The sequence below is a fragment of the Phaenicophaeus curvirostris genome, chromosome 1 (assembly GCF_032191515.1).
Source record: "Phaenicophaeus curvirostris isolate KB17595 chromosome 1, BPBGC_Pcur_1.0, whole genome shotgun sequence".
Classification (NCBI taxonomy): Eukaryota; Metazoa; Chordata; class Aves; order Cuculiformes; family Cuculidae; genus Phaenicophaeus; species Phaenicophaeus curvirostris.
Window position 1 is genome coordinate 57,295,762 of NC_091392.1, and position 12,792 is coordinate 57,308,553.

Sequence of the window (12,792 nt, forward strand, 5' to 3'; positions counted from 1 at the left end):
GGCCAATGGCATCTTGGCTTGTATCAGAAACGGCGTGACCAGCAGGTCCAGGGAGGTTATTCTCCCTCTGTACTCGGCACTGGTGAGACCGCTCCTCGAATCCTGTGTTCAGTTCTGGGCCCTTCACCCTTCATGATCCAAGAAGGATGTTGAGGCTCTGGAGCGAGTCCAGAGAAGAGCAACAAAGCTGGTGAGGGGGCTGCAGAACAGGCCTTATGAGGAATGGCTGAGAGAGCTGGGGTTGTTTAGCCTGGAGAAGAGGAGGCTGAGGGGAGACCGCATTGCTCTCTGTAACTGCCTGAAAGGAGGTTGTAGAGAGGAGGGTGCTGGCCTCTTCTCCCAAGTGACAGGGGACAGGACAAGAGGGAACGGCCTCAAGCTCTGCTAGGGGAGGTTTAGGCTGGACATTAGGAAAAAATTTTTCACAGAAAGGGTCATTGGGCACTGGAACAGGCTGCCCAGGGAGGTGGTTGAGTCACCTTCCCTGGAGGTGTTTAAGGCATGGGTGGACAAGGTGCTGAGGGGCATGGTTTAGTTTGATAGGAATGGTTGGACTAGATGATGCAGTGGGTCTCTTCCAACCTGGTTATTCTATGATTCTAACTGATCTAATAATTCCATGTGCATCTTTGTTCTGTTGCAAGGCTTTGATTTATGCATTCACTCACAGACCAGGCATGACTTTTTTCTTCAGAAGAGCTGAGTCAGCTTCACAGATAAAGGAGTCTCACCAAACTGTGCCCTCTCTCCCCCACCTCAAAGGGTAGTGATGCATCCAACAAAAGTTCTCTTCACAGCATGATAAAGGTGTGTTTTGTATCCTGAATTATGGCAGGGAATATGCAAGGCTGCACGTATTTCCAGGGAGGGTGCTGCAGGAGAAAACCAAACTTTTTCTGGATCACATCCTACCTAACAGGAACGAACCTGAAGCAAATGATCCTGCCATTTGCATCCTACCTTTCTTCTGAAGGAAAGAAATTGGCTCAGTCTAACTGTCAGCCAGGGAGTGAAGAAGACTGTATGCAAGATAGAAGACAAGAATCATCTGATGAAACAGTGTGGATACATCCCAAGAGACTCTTATTCAGAGCTCTGAATTCAAAACAGGTCTTATGAGGTCATAGACCTCAGACTACTACTTCCTTTTTGCAGTCTTCATTGGCAAGATGGAAAGGGGTGAGGATGAGAGAAGGCTTATTTTAAACTCCTTTTGGCTATCAGTTTAAACAAAAGGACATTCAGAAGATGCTTTTGAGTCTTGTGCGTGTCAGTATAGGAACACTTTCACCCCTCACCTACTGTTACTATCCCAACCTCTTTCTAGACACAGCAAAGAGAAGCATATCAATAAACAATGACATATTATGGAAACCAGAGAAAAGAGCATGTGAAGATAAGGCCACCTACTTTTTTATCAGAATAATGAAATGGAAATGAATAGTGGGGCAAAACTTTTAAAACAGGAATCAGTGAAACAGCTATGACCTCCTGCTTTGCACCTGTGGCAAGGTTATGTAGATCAGTAAGTTACCTTCCTGCTACAGCATGATCTTCCCCAGCAAGCTCTGAAGAAGAATAGTGGCTGTGGAAGGGATAAGATGCCATTTATAACTTCCCTTCAAAGTATCTGAAATTAAAAGAGGTTGTTGAGTTTCTTTTAAGCAGCCTTAGTCTTTCCTTTCTGCTCTTCTTCATTCTAATCACTTGGGATTTTAATGTATTCAAGTCATGGAGAGATAAAAGAATGAACGTGATTGTAATATTGTGTCTTCTCTCTTTCAAGCACAAGCAGCAAGCTTCCTCCTGAGCAAGGTTATTATTTTCAGGGTAGGGAAAGACAGGGAGAGATTTCATATTCTTGCTTGGGGCACCTGTCAAGCACACCGAAAGCTTCTGTGTTCCCATCACCTATGGACTGAAGCTTTGCACACACTAGTCCTTGTCATTTCCCCATGTCACTGCACTGCAGTGTCCTTTCTGATTTCTTTGTGTACCTACCTAAGCCCAAGGAAAGAAAGACTGTGTAGGACAAGAGATACCACAGGAGGGCCAGTGGCAAGACTGGTCTTTTTAGTAGGCAGCACATACTGTTGTGAAGAAACACAATTTTCCATAGCACCTTTTCCCTGGTTATCAGCCTGCCTTTCAGGTGAACCCTTAACCATCCAAGGTGACTATGAGAGGCTGCATCTGCTCACTGGGCTGGTTCCCACCAGGGCCAAGGAAGCAAAGCTGGGCTAGGGGCTCTCCTGACAAATCACTGATGCTGCCTGAAGTGTGAGGAGGTAACAATGGGCTAAATGAACCAGTGAGTTCAAGAGAAGGAGGAAAGTGAAAGGAGCAACTGTTAATACGAGCCTTCAAGGATGCCAAATAAAAACTTGTGGTGTGTAGCAAGAGCTTCAACTCTCACAGTCATCAGTTTTATCTATTGCCTGGTAATTTCCCTGCAGGTGAGGATAGCCAAGCTCCAAACCACCTCACTGCTTTTAACAACACAATATAATAAAGAAATCTCTGTGTTAGGTTTCTAGAGACAAAATGTGCATAGAGTGAACAGCTCCTTGACCTCAGTCCAGTTTGTAGGGTGGACAGCTAAGTCCATGCTGAGATCAAGTTTTGACCACTGAAAGATACCTAATGAGAAACTAGACTCTGCAACACTGAGGAAATAATGCAACCTCAAGTGAAACTCATGGAGCATGGATGATGCATTGGCACTGTCTGTTTGGTAGAGCACCATGAGTACTAAATTAAACACTATCTACTGAGGCAGAAAGGAGCATGAAACCTGATTTTAAAACCTCATCCAGTGTAGTAACTAAATTAATGACTTCACTTTACAGCTGGGAAGTTCCCAAGTGCAGGCACCATTCACTCAGACAAATTATTTGTAGGTATATTTGGGCAATGCTGTAGAGAGATGATGGATGTAGTGTATGTGTGACCATTTGACAGCACAGGAATTCCTGTCCCGGGAGAAGAACTCCAGATCCACACTGTTATTGCAGCACCTCAAAGGCAAATCAAAACCCATTGAAGTATCGAGATGTTGACCCACGTTTAGATAATTGTTGGTTGTTAATTATTATTAATGCTGTGTTTATCTAGAAGGAAAATGTATTGATATGTACATTCATGACATTTTTGCAAAAGCCATTTGTACTGAGTTGAGTAAAGTTAACACTTTAATAAGTTTATGCCTTGTCATTTGGATACTGAATGAAACACCACACCCAAGTCCCATCCCTATCTTTCCTGTTTTGAGAGGAAAAAGGCTAAAATTTTGTCAAATAATAACAATGGCATCACTTTTTGACATCATTGTCAACACTTTTTGACATTGCTGTCAACATTAATGGCTAAACAACATTGTACTGGGCATATAAAACAGCACTTTCAGACTTGCAAGGAGAACAGATTGCCTAAAGACGGTAATTTAGTAGGATAAATTTGGATTTCAGCTAAAGGGCACTGGAATAACGTAAATGCTAATACTTCTCTCTGTGGATTTTACCTTTAAAGTGTACACTTTTCTGATTTCTCTTTCCCTACAGACTGAAGAATATGCACTGCCATATAACTTCTTACTTTTGCCATTGGGTGCTCAGTCTGAGAACTTCTATAACTAGGATTATGGTGAAGTTACATTAAGTTTTACATTTGAGAATATATTCCATCTCTTTTTTTCCATGTTATCTTTCTAGAACCAACCCAACAAGAGAGGGAAAAAAATGGTTCTGGTGTAGCAGTAAATACACTGCATTGTAACATCCCTAATGGAGTAACCTAGAGTGCAGCCCAAATGCTATTCCAGTCTTTTACTGTTCCAGTGGGGAATATTTCCCAATATTACAGAAATCATGGTGAAAGTCTTGTGAAAAGGGGAATATCTCATACAATGAAGAAGGTAAAATTGTTCCGGGCTATGAAATTGTTGGTTTTTATGCCTTTTTCTATATTAGAAATACACAGGATAATGCAGCAATTTATCTCTCTCAGCTGCTGTATAGTAGGATATCAAAACATATAAATGTTATACCTGCAACTTTCTCATGCCTGAAACTCAGGTCAAGTCTGTGCCTGAGAATAAAACAGCAATAAACACCTTTACGCTTCATGACTAGCAATGGTAAAAAAATCTATATTTCTGTTCAACAGTAATTTTGAAGTTTTGAGCTTACAAAGTTACATATCAAAATGAAATGCATTGTGATGTTTTCTATAGAAAAGGAAGTGTCTTTTAAATTCCAGAAAAGCATGTTGTTTTTCTTTTGATGGAATTCAAGTCAAGCTCTATGCTGTCTTGCAGATGACATACAAGGGCAAAGAGACTAGCTACTACAGTTTACCTTTGACAGTTTTCTTGAATAGTCAAGGTTTGACCTCCAGGGCTATATTTTTCCTGTTCTCTTTCCTTGATAAGAGTTTGCACCACTTGCTTTCCTCACCACCATGGTCAAAGGTTAATAATGGTGCTATTAGCAAGAGATAATTAGCAGTGCTCCGGTTTTGGTTTGTTTTTTTTTTTTTTTTGTGAGGCAGAACCAGATTCACTGTTGCTTGACCTTCACCAGGGTGAAGACCATGAGTGTGTTTTCACATCAGGGTGGTATCTTGCTGCTACGTACAATGTCTGCTCCTTGAAGAAGCATACTATGGATATGCTACATAAGCTAATTCATATTTCAGTCACACATCTTTAGTCCAACAGTCTCTCTAGTCATCCTGCCCTGAGGTAAACAAATCCAGGATCTGCTGGAGTGAGCAGCTGCGGAGAAAACCATATATAGTCATGTGTGTGCAGTGATAGTCCTTGCTACAGCCTGTGCTGCACTGCTTTGCGTTGTTTTGCTGGGGTGCAACTTGAGTATATTTCTGCAGAATTTATCTTATGAGATAGCTAAATAATGGAAGACCTTTGTTTTTGAAACTGTTTTAAGGAGGAATTCAAATCTCCATGATTTTAATGTTTCTTTCATAATTATTCTTTAGTACATTAAGTTTGCAGCAGGGCCTGATGTTCAACAAGATATGTGTCAGTAGAGTGGGACCGCAGAAAGGCAGGGATAACCTATCTTACAAGACACTGTGAAAGGGGAATCTGGAGACTCAGCCTCCTGAAAGAGTTTACCTTTAAAGAGATTGCAAGTGTTTGATAAGGGGGCTGGATGACTGGAACAACAAGGTAAAATCAGGAAGCAGGCACGTGAAATGTAAAGAAGACTTTCAACTTGACTTTGCCTTTACTTACTCTTGTCTCCACCTGGAAAGTTCTCAACTTTCCAGAAGTAAAAAGTTTATATGGGGCAAATGGGAAGAGGAAATAGCTAGGCAGAACCAGATTCACTGTTGCTTGACCTTCATCAGAAGGAATCTGGGGACATAAAGTAGGATGAGGGTATGTTTGCAGTCATGGAGGTACAGGTTGCTGAGGGTGGAAACACAGGAGATTGGAGGAAGCTTGTGAGAAAGATAGGATGTGATAGAAGAAGGGCAAGAGACTAAGTGACTCTGAGAATCACAGCCATCTTCACTACAACTCATGAATTACTGTCACTCTCCTGAGCCAACTGCAAGCCAGCACCAGGCAACACAGGGCTGCTGATCATTCACCAATTGCCATAGCAGCAACTGTTGACTTTAAAGCCCTGTATGACTTTCTAGATACCAGCACCTATTTCTTAAGTATGCCTTGGGTATAGCTGGGATTTTTGTTTGTCTCACACTCAGGAGGATGCTTATAGCTGTCCCTGTTGCTTTTATCCATTTAAGGGCCAGAAAGAGAAAGAAAGCACATTTCTCAACTATTTTCTTCTGCCAGTAACTGAGTATACATAAGCTTCGCAGCATGGTAGTGTTAACATTAACTCTTGAGGAGGCCAGGTCTAAACTGACATTCTAAGGGAGGTAATATTTTATATTGTGGTTACTTGTGTCTCTCAGCCTTCATAGCAGAGCACAAGCAGTGGTTTTGAATACAGGTACGTAATGCTCCTGGGGACTGAGAAATTATTAGATCTTGGGAGCTGCTTAAAAGCTTTTACTCCAAGTCCATAGAATAAAACAAAAAAATGTCCAGGTGACAGTCACCCACTCCAGGTGCTAGCCATGATGATGACTTATTTTCACATGCATTCTGCCCCACCTTCAGCTCTTGCAGAGGCTGAATATAAGATGACAACAAAGTTTTTAGTAGTGAATGGGTTGGTGATATGTTGATAAACTATTTCTCCATGACAAAAATTCATTGTCTCTGGTACAAAAATTCATCTTGGAGCTCTGGCAGCTTTTGCAGCATTATCAGAAATTTTCATGTAACTATTACTTAGTTGCATAAGGTAGAACTGTCAGAACTACAGTAGGAACGCTGAAGTTTTTAAAGTACAGAGTTGTCTGGGACATGGGCTCTTTTGACCTTCTTTATATAATGTAGTCTCATCTAATGGAGCTCTTCTGGATCTAAACAGAATGGTTTTAAACACTACCAGGTGGGAGATTATGAGACGCTGCGAATGATCATGCAAGGACTTCTATTCCATTTCAGAATAATAGCAGGTAGATTACTAGCAAGGGCACTGCTAACCCAGGTGACTTAGCAGTGAGTTGGATTAAAGAAATTTGTGGACCTTCTTTGCGAAGGAGGAGGGAAGTTCATGTTGAGAAGGACAGCACAGGAGTTTTTAAGGAGCACAGGTAAGATCACTTCTTACACCTCAGCAGCTACTTCTGAAATGACTGCCTTATCACACCCTACCACATACTGTAAGCATCAGCAAATCCTTAGAAATACTGACACGAGTCTGTTGTATTTAAGATACAAAATGCATCTTGCCAGGCTTTTTGGAGTGTTAAAATAAGAACATTTATATTTAAAAAAATAACAGAAGAACATCTCATTTAGAACTGAATGTCTGGGATAGTCACCCAATAGCTGAAAAATAAATCATTGTACCATTGTTGTGGTACTCCTCAGACCGAGGAAATTCAGAGTGTAACTATATTTAAAAAGTTAACAAATTTTCATTTAGAAACGCAAGATAAGACACTAAAACTACTTTAATTCAAACAACTGCATTATTCAAAACATTATTCAGCAAAAATGTATCATACCACCAGAAACAGCGTCTCAGAAAATATTTTTACCTCCTATGGAAGCACAAATACCAAACCTTTTTTTATCATAATTTATGGTGTTAATCACCGCTTCGGTGGTGAAAAATCATCTTTAAATGATCCAATTCTTGCGTCTGTTTCTCAATTCAGTCTGATATAATTAAACCTGCAGAGTGATAGAAACATGTCATTGTGCAGTTATTTTCTCTAAAGTAATCCCTGTTTACCCTGGGATATAAAATTTATATCACATCCTTTCTTTCACATACACAACCCCACTCATAATGAGACTCTGCAATTGCCAGAGAGAAAACAAATCTGGTCATGATGGTTAAGGAGAGAAACCAAGCACAATTTCAGCTTTGTGGCCCATCTTCATTTCCCAAAACTATTCTAAATGCAGAAAAACGTATCCAATTACCAACATACTGGAAATGAAAGCCCTCAAGCCCTCCAGTCAAAGGAAGCTACAAAGTAATTCAAGCACCTTGTGACTTCTCTTCCAGCCTAGCCTAACCTACCCTAGCCCAGCCCATTAAGAGCTGGGTTTCTTAATACTGCAGGTTTTGCATCTACACTGGGACAATAGAATAAGACAGATACAAGTTCTAAAAAGAAAGCAGTGTGCAGCAATAGGAGAAAAGTTTTCAATAGTTCTCTTAATAGGGCCAACTGAGTAATGGAATTATAGCAGGCACAAACAGCTACAAGTGTTTTCTTTTGACAAGTTTAGTGTTTTCATAAAGACAAATTGTGTCAAGCAGCATGTTCAGCCCACATACTTACCTACTCCCTGAGGATATTAGGGTTGGCCTTGATATTTAAATGAGGTCGGGGAAAATTTCCATCTCTGCACTATCTTGCTGCCCTTAAAAAATGATGAGAAAAAAATATGGGCAGAATGTGAGATACAGCAAAGAGTTCCCAACAACTGCAGCCTGTGTGGCTTTGACTTGGGCCAGCAAAGGTCAGATGTGCAGTCTGAAGCGTCTTTTGTGTGTAGCCTGGGTTTTCTGGTTAGTGCTGCTGGAGCTAATTTGCCAGTTAGCTAGCAACCTCCCTGCAAGCTGAGGAACTCACAGAGCGAAATCAAAGATTGCCAGAACAGAATCAGAACTTTCAGCAGTAACATGAGATTGCCAAGGACATAGCTCTGGATGACATCCCTAGAGTTATTTTAGCAAATGAGTGTTTGTAATGCAATGTAGATGTACGCCCAAAGACACAGCAGCCTCAAGAAAAATAGTGACTCATGTATATCATTATGCATAAGATAGGTACTATTGCAATTGTGCTCTGTATAGCTGTATAAGACACAATGCAAACTATCATATATTGCTTATAAAATAGCTTAAACTTCATAATCAATGAGAAATACTTCTCCTATTCTTATTCTGACACAATTTACATCATAATAAAGCAGTAAAGCCTCAGTCAGATAAGTGACCCTGCTGTACCAAGCACTGAACAATCCAGGGATAATTGCTCTTTCTTGAGTTCAATTTTATGCACAGTGAAATGTTATAATTAGGACTTAGAAGCTATCAAGTAAACCTGTGTCTAGAGAAAACAGTCTAAACATATTTTCATCAAATCTACTGGAAGCAATGGACTGCTCCTAAAACTTGCGTCAGGAAAGCTAAGCACCAGCTAAATGAATCTATTGTCTGTGTAATGAAGCTGTCCAACACATTCTTTGGGATAATAAACTATCACTCCTCCATGCAAATCATAACACATTCTTAGGTACAATAATACAGGGACAGCCAAATCGAAAAATGGCTCAAGCTCTGAAGTTTGTTCCCTCCCAGCCTCTTCCCCTCTTCTGGAAATCATATTAGGTAGAGACTGCTTGATTTTCCTGAGCTCCTAGCAGGTTATAGGCAGAGAGCTTTCTCTGATGTTGCTTATTTGGTTGGATTTTTTAATTACCTCATTTTGTCTTCCCTTCCTCTTTTTTTAGCACACTTAGGGCTGATTGGGCAGAGGAAGGGAAGAAGTGTCTTAAGACATTTCTTAGCAAGGAAGGCCACTGGTGCTGGATTTTGAGCTGGATGGGTGGATGCAGAAGTTTTTCCTCTGTATGTGACTTATTCTTTTCTTTCTTTCTGATAGCCAGGCTATTTTAATCTTTTCAATGGTAATGATGTGTGCAGGGAATGATTTTGTTGTTTATTGAAGCAGTTAAACCATAATTGCAAGGAGAGGGTAAAGAAAATGGCTTTTTCATATACTTGGTATAATTTCTATGCTAATAATACTCACATTGCTATGTTTGAGAAAGCACGTACATATATATATTTATATGGGGAAAACCACATTAGCAGGGCAGGAAAGGTGGCTAAAAATAGTGATGAAAGAAAAATACCTGTCAGTCTGAGAGGATGAGAATAGGTAAGACAAAAAGAAAAAATTACAGGCCTGACTGATTTCTTCCCTGGATACCTGACCACAACCCAGAAAAGGTGGTTGGGTTTCTGTGCTCCATTTATTCTGCTACCACAAAGACTATAGCAGCCAGCAAACACCCAACTACAGTTGACTTTCTCCTCTGCAGTATCAGTAAGCTGTTTTATGGCTGCATCTACAGATGGATTTGGGTGTTTTTGACATAAACTTGAAGACACTGGAACTATGGAACAATATTTTCACTGTTTTGCCAACACAAGCACATATGAGGGACATGAGCTGGTTATTCCTATGTCTGCGATCTATTAATTTAGGCAACACCTGCTGAAATGAAGGGTGGGATTAATTCTACATAGGTCTAAATGCCTGTCAGGTAGTCACCCTGGACTTTTTTTATACTTGCTAGAAAGAAACTGACATTTTTAGTGGGTGTGTAGCCTTGATTTGCTTAAATGTCCCCTTGAGTTTAAGTGAATTAGTCAGTGTCTTTTTCTCTCTCTGTTGACCTCACAGGGACATTAGGTAAAGAGTCCAAACTTTACTGTCCGTGCTGTAAACAACTTAAATGAAATCCCACAAATAGTTCTGGACCTGATAGAAACATGATGCATCAGTAAGGGTTAGTCCTGCAGCTATTGGTAGCCTTGTATCAGCTGCTCCTGTGTGGAAGGGTTACAAGTAGTAATTGTCAGGAAGACTTTTCTTTTATCCTGGCAACAACAGCTACCAAAACAAGTTGGGAGTTTAATGAGCAATGCTTTCTAATTGCTGGAATAAAAAGAACGGTCTTGTCTTGCTAAGCTTTTCCAATTATTTTGTTGGGGTTTTTTTGCCTGCAACAAGTCTTTATTTAGACTTGCTGTAACTATGAAGTCATAATCTAAATGGCTTTGTTTACAAAGCTGAAGACACATTCAAAGGAGAAAAACAAACCTCCCAACACTCAGAATGTAGCCTGATCTTCTGATTCAGCTTGCTTTCATGGAGAGGAGCAGAGAAGAATCTGCCTAACAGTCTCTTTGTTTCTACTTCAGCATTTCGATTGCTTTTTTTTTGTCACCTCAAAAATGATGTCTATGAGGTCACCTGTGTTTGAGCATTACAGAGGGGTTTCCTGTCCTTATCTGTATCTTACACTTTACTGAAAGACCATTTTCTGATTTCTTTCTCCTGTTTCTCTGCCTGTGACTGTACTACTGACTTTATATCAGCACCTCTTCTCCCTGTGAATTATATTTAAAATGTTCATGGATACATAACTCAGGTAATCAGCTAGAATGATTCACTAATTACCGTTTGCATGTCCAAATAGCTGACTCCATTATTGTTAAACAACAGCTATGCATAACAGGAGAGCTGCACGAATATTACCATAGGTAAAACCATCCCTACAGGCTTTAAAATAAGATGCTGGTTTTTTTATTTCATAACACAAAGAAGGAAGAATCTCAATACATTGTAGAAAACTCATCCTTTGGAATTTCAGGAGGTCAGTATTATGTGCAGATTACAGAAACAGTCAAGTAAATTCACACTATACTCTACATAAGTCTTTTCCTGTTCCTTCTCTCTCCTCTCCACCCAGGCAGGAACCTTAGCCTCCACTCTGAGAAGTCAAAAAGACTTCCTTTCAGAGAACAAGAGAAAAAGACCAAGCAATTATTATCCTGAATGTCTCTCTACACTCAGGTGTCTGTGAATAGATGAGCAACCATTCACTAGGTTGCAATTACATTACCTTAGAATTCCTACTTTGAATTAGACATAGTATATTTAAATCTAAAGCCAAACATTTGAACAGTATCTTTGAAAGTAATGAGAAAAAATTAGTAGTGTGTCAGTTCATGCCCTTTACTGCAGTTTTGAAATTCTTTGGAGTTCATTGTTTCCAAATAACCAATTTATCCATTTTGAGCTCAGAACGTGTAAGAGATGTGATAGGGTGGTGGCCTGATGGGAATGCTGATCTCCAAGAGTAGAATTTTTTTTTTTTTCCTTTGAGCTAGCAAGAGTATTTGTATCTGCCTGTCTTCATGACTCATGTAGGAATTGTAAATTATGCCCTTCTGGGAGTCAGAGGCTATCAGCTCATCTGTTTTACTGCATGCAGTAACTCACTTGTGTTCTTTGGAAAGCTTTCTTACATAAATAGCTCTGTTGATAAAGGTCCCATTTCAGGATTCTATATTGATTTCAATGGGATATTTCATATTTAAAGTTCAGTATTTGCTGAAGTACCTAGTAAAATACGATTTAAAAAGAGAAAGCCTGTCCTCTCCATTGTTATTTGGTTGTTGACTCTACTCTCCCTCTGGTCCTCATGCCCCTAGAGATGCTGTCTCAGCAAAGCTATCAATATACTATATTTATCTCCTTTTTTGAGGTGTGTGGTGTGGAGTCTTCTACATAGAGCTTGGTATGCAGTTAGTAGAATGGCAAACTGAAACGGAAGCAGAGCAGACAGAGACTTCAAAGCTCAATCACTTCCTTATTTTTTGTTATACTACTGAATGACTGGCTTCAGTGTCTGTTTCTGTGAGGCAGAAAAGGAGCTAGCGCAGAAGACTGTGGTTATTACATGGTTCGCCTACATCAGCAGGAAATAAAAGCACATCATGCGATATACCTCACTAACCTTTTTCTGACGGAGTTTAGTAGCAGAGATTTAGAGTAAAACCAAGGTTAATACAGAGGAAAGTGCTCTCTCTGAAGTCTCCCTCATCTTGAAAATAGCCCCATTGGGACTGGAAGTCATACCTGCATTTTTAGTGAACTTTCGATGGTTTTGCCTGGAATAACCTTCCAGGAGATTTGGCCAATCCAGACTCCACATACTCCAATTTATCCTGTTCAGAATACATGGTTTTGAGTAATAGCATAGAAATGGACAAGCCTTATTTTTTTGTGAACTGGTCAGGGTAGGGTTCATTATGACTACCTCTCAGCACTCCAAAACCTAGGTGGCCTGGTCTTAGTTAGTCACAAATGACCCACAGTGAGGAGGAAAATGTGGCACTCCTGGAACATGCTTCATTATGTGACAACAACGCAGATAGCTGAGGTGCGTCACTTCTTCAGTCAGTCTGGGGGTCCTGGTAGTGCATAGAACACCAGGCATGTGACCGAGTTAGCTGTCTCAGTGCTAAACAGCAAGCATAAAGGGAGACTAACCTCTCAAGCAGCAGGCACAAGCGGACCCTAAGTGACTGTGAAAGAAAACATTTACATTGATAGATTTCATGCACCTATAATTATTTTCCTGGC

General features: G+C 40.2%; 1 long non-coding RNA gene across 2 annotated transcripts in view; it reads right to left on the reverse strand.

Annotated features, from left to right (window-relative positions):
* Window positions 1–8,189, reverse strand: part of LOC138721781 (uncharacterized) — a 34,046-nt gene extending 25,857 nt beyond the window's left edge. For both annotated transcript variants that reach the window (XR_011337614.1, XR_011337615.1), the window contains exons 1-2: window positions 7,906–8,189; window positions 7,150–7,285 (exon numbers count right to left, since the gene is read on the reverse strand). This is a non-coding gene — a long non-coding RNA (uncharacterized lncRNA). The remainder of the gene's footprint in view (window positions 1–7,149; window positions 7,286–7,905) is intronic.
* Window positions 8,190–12,792: the final 4,603 nt, after the last annotated feature.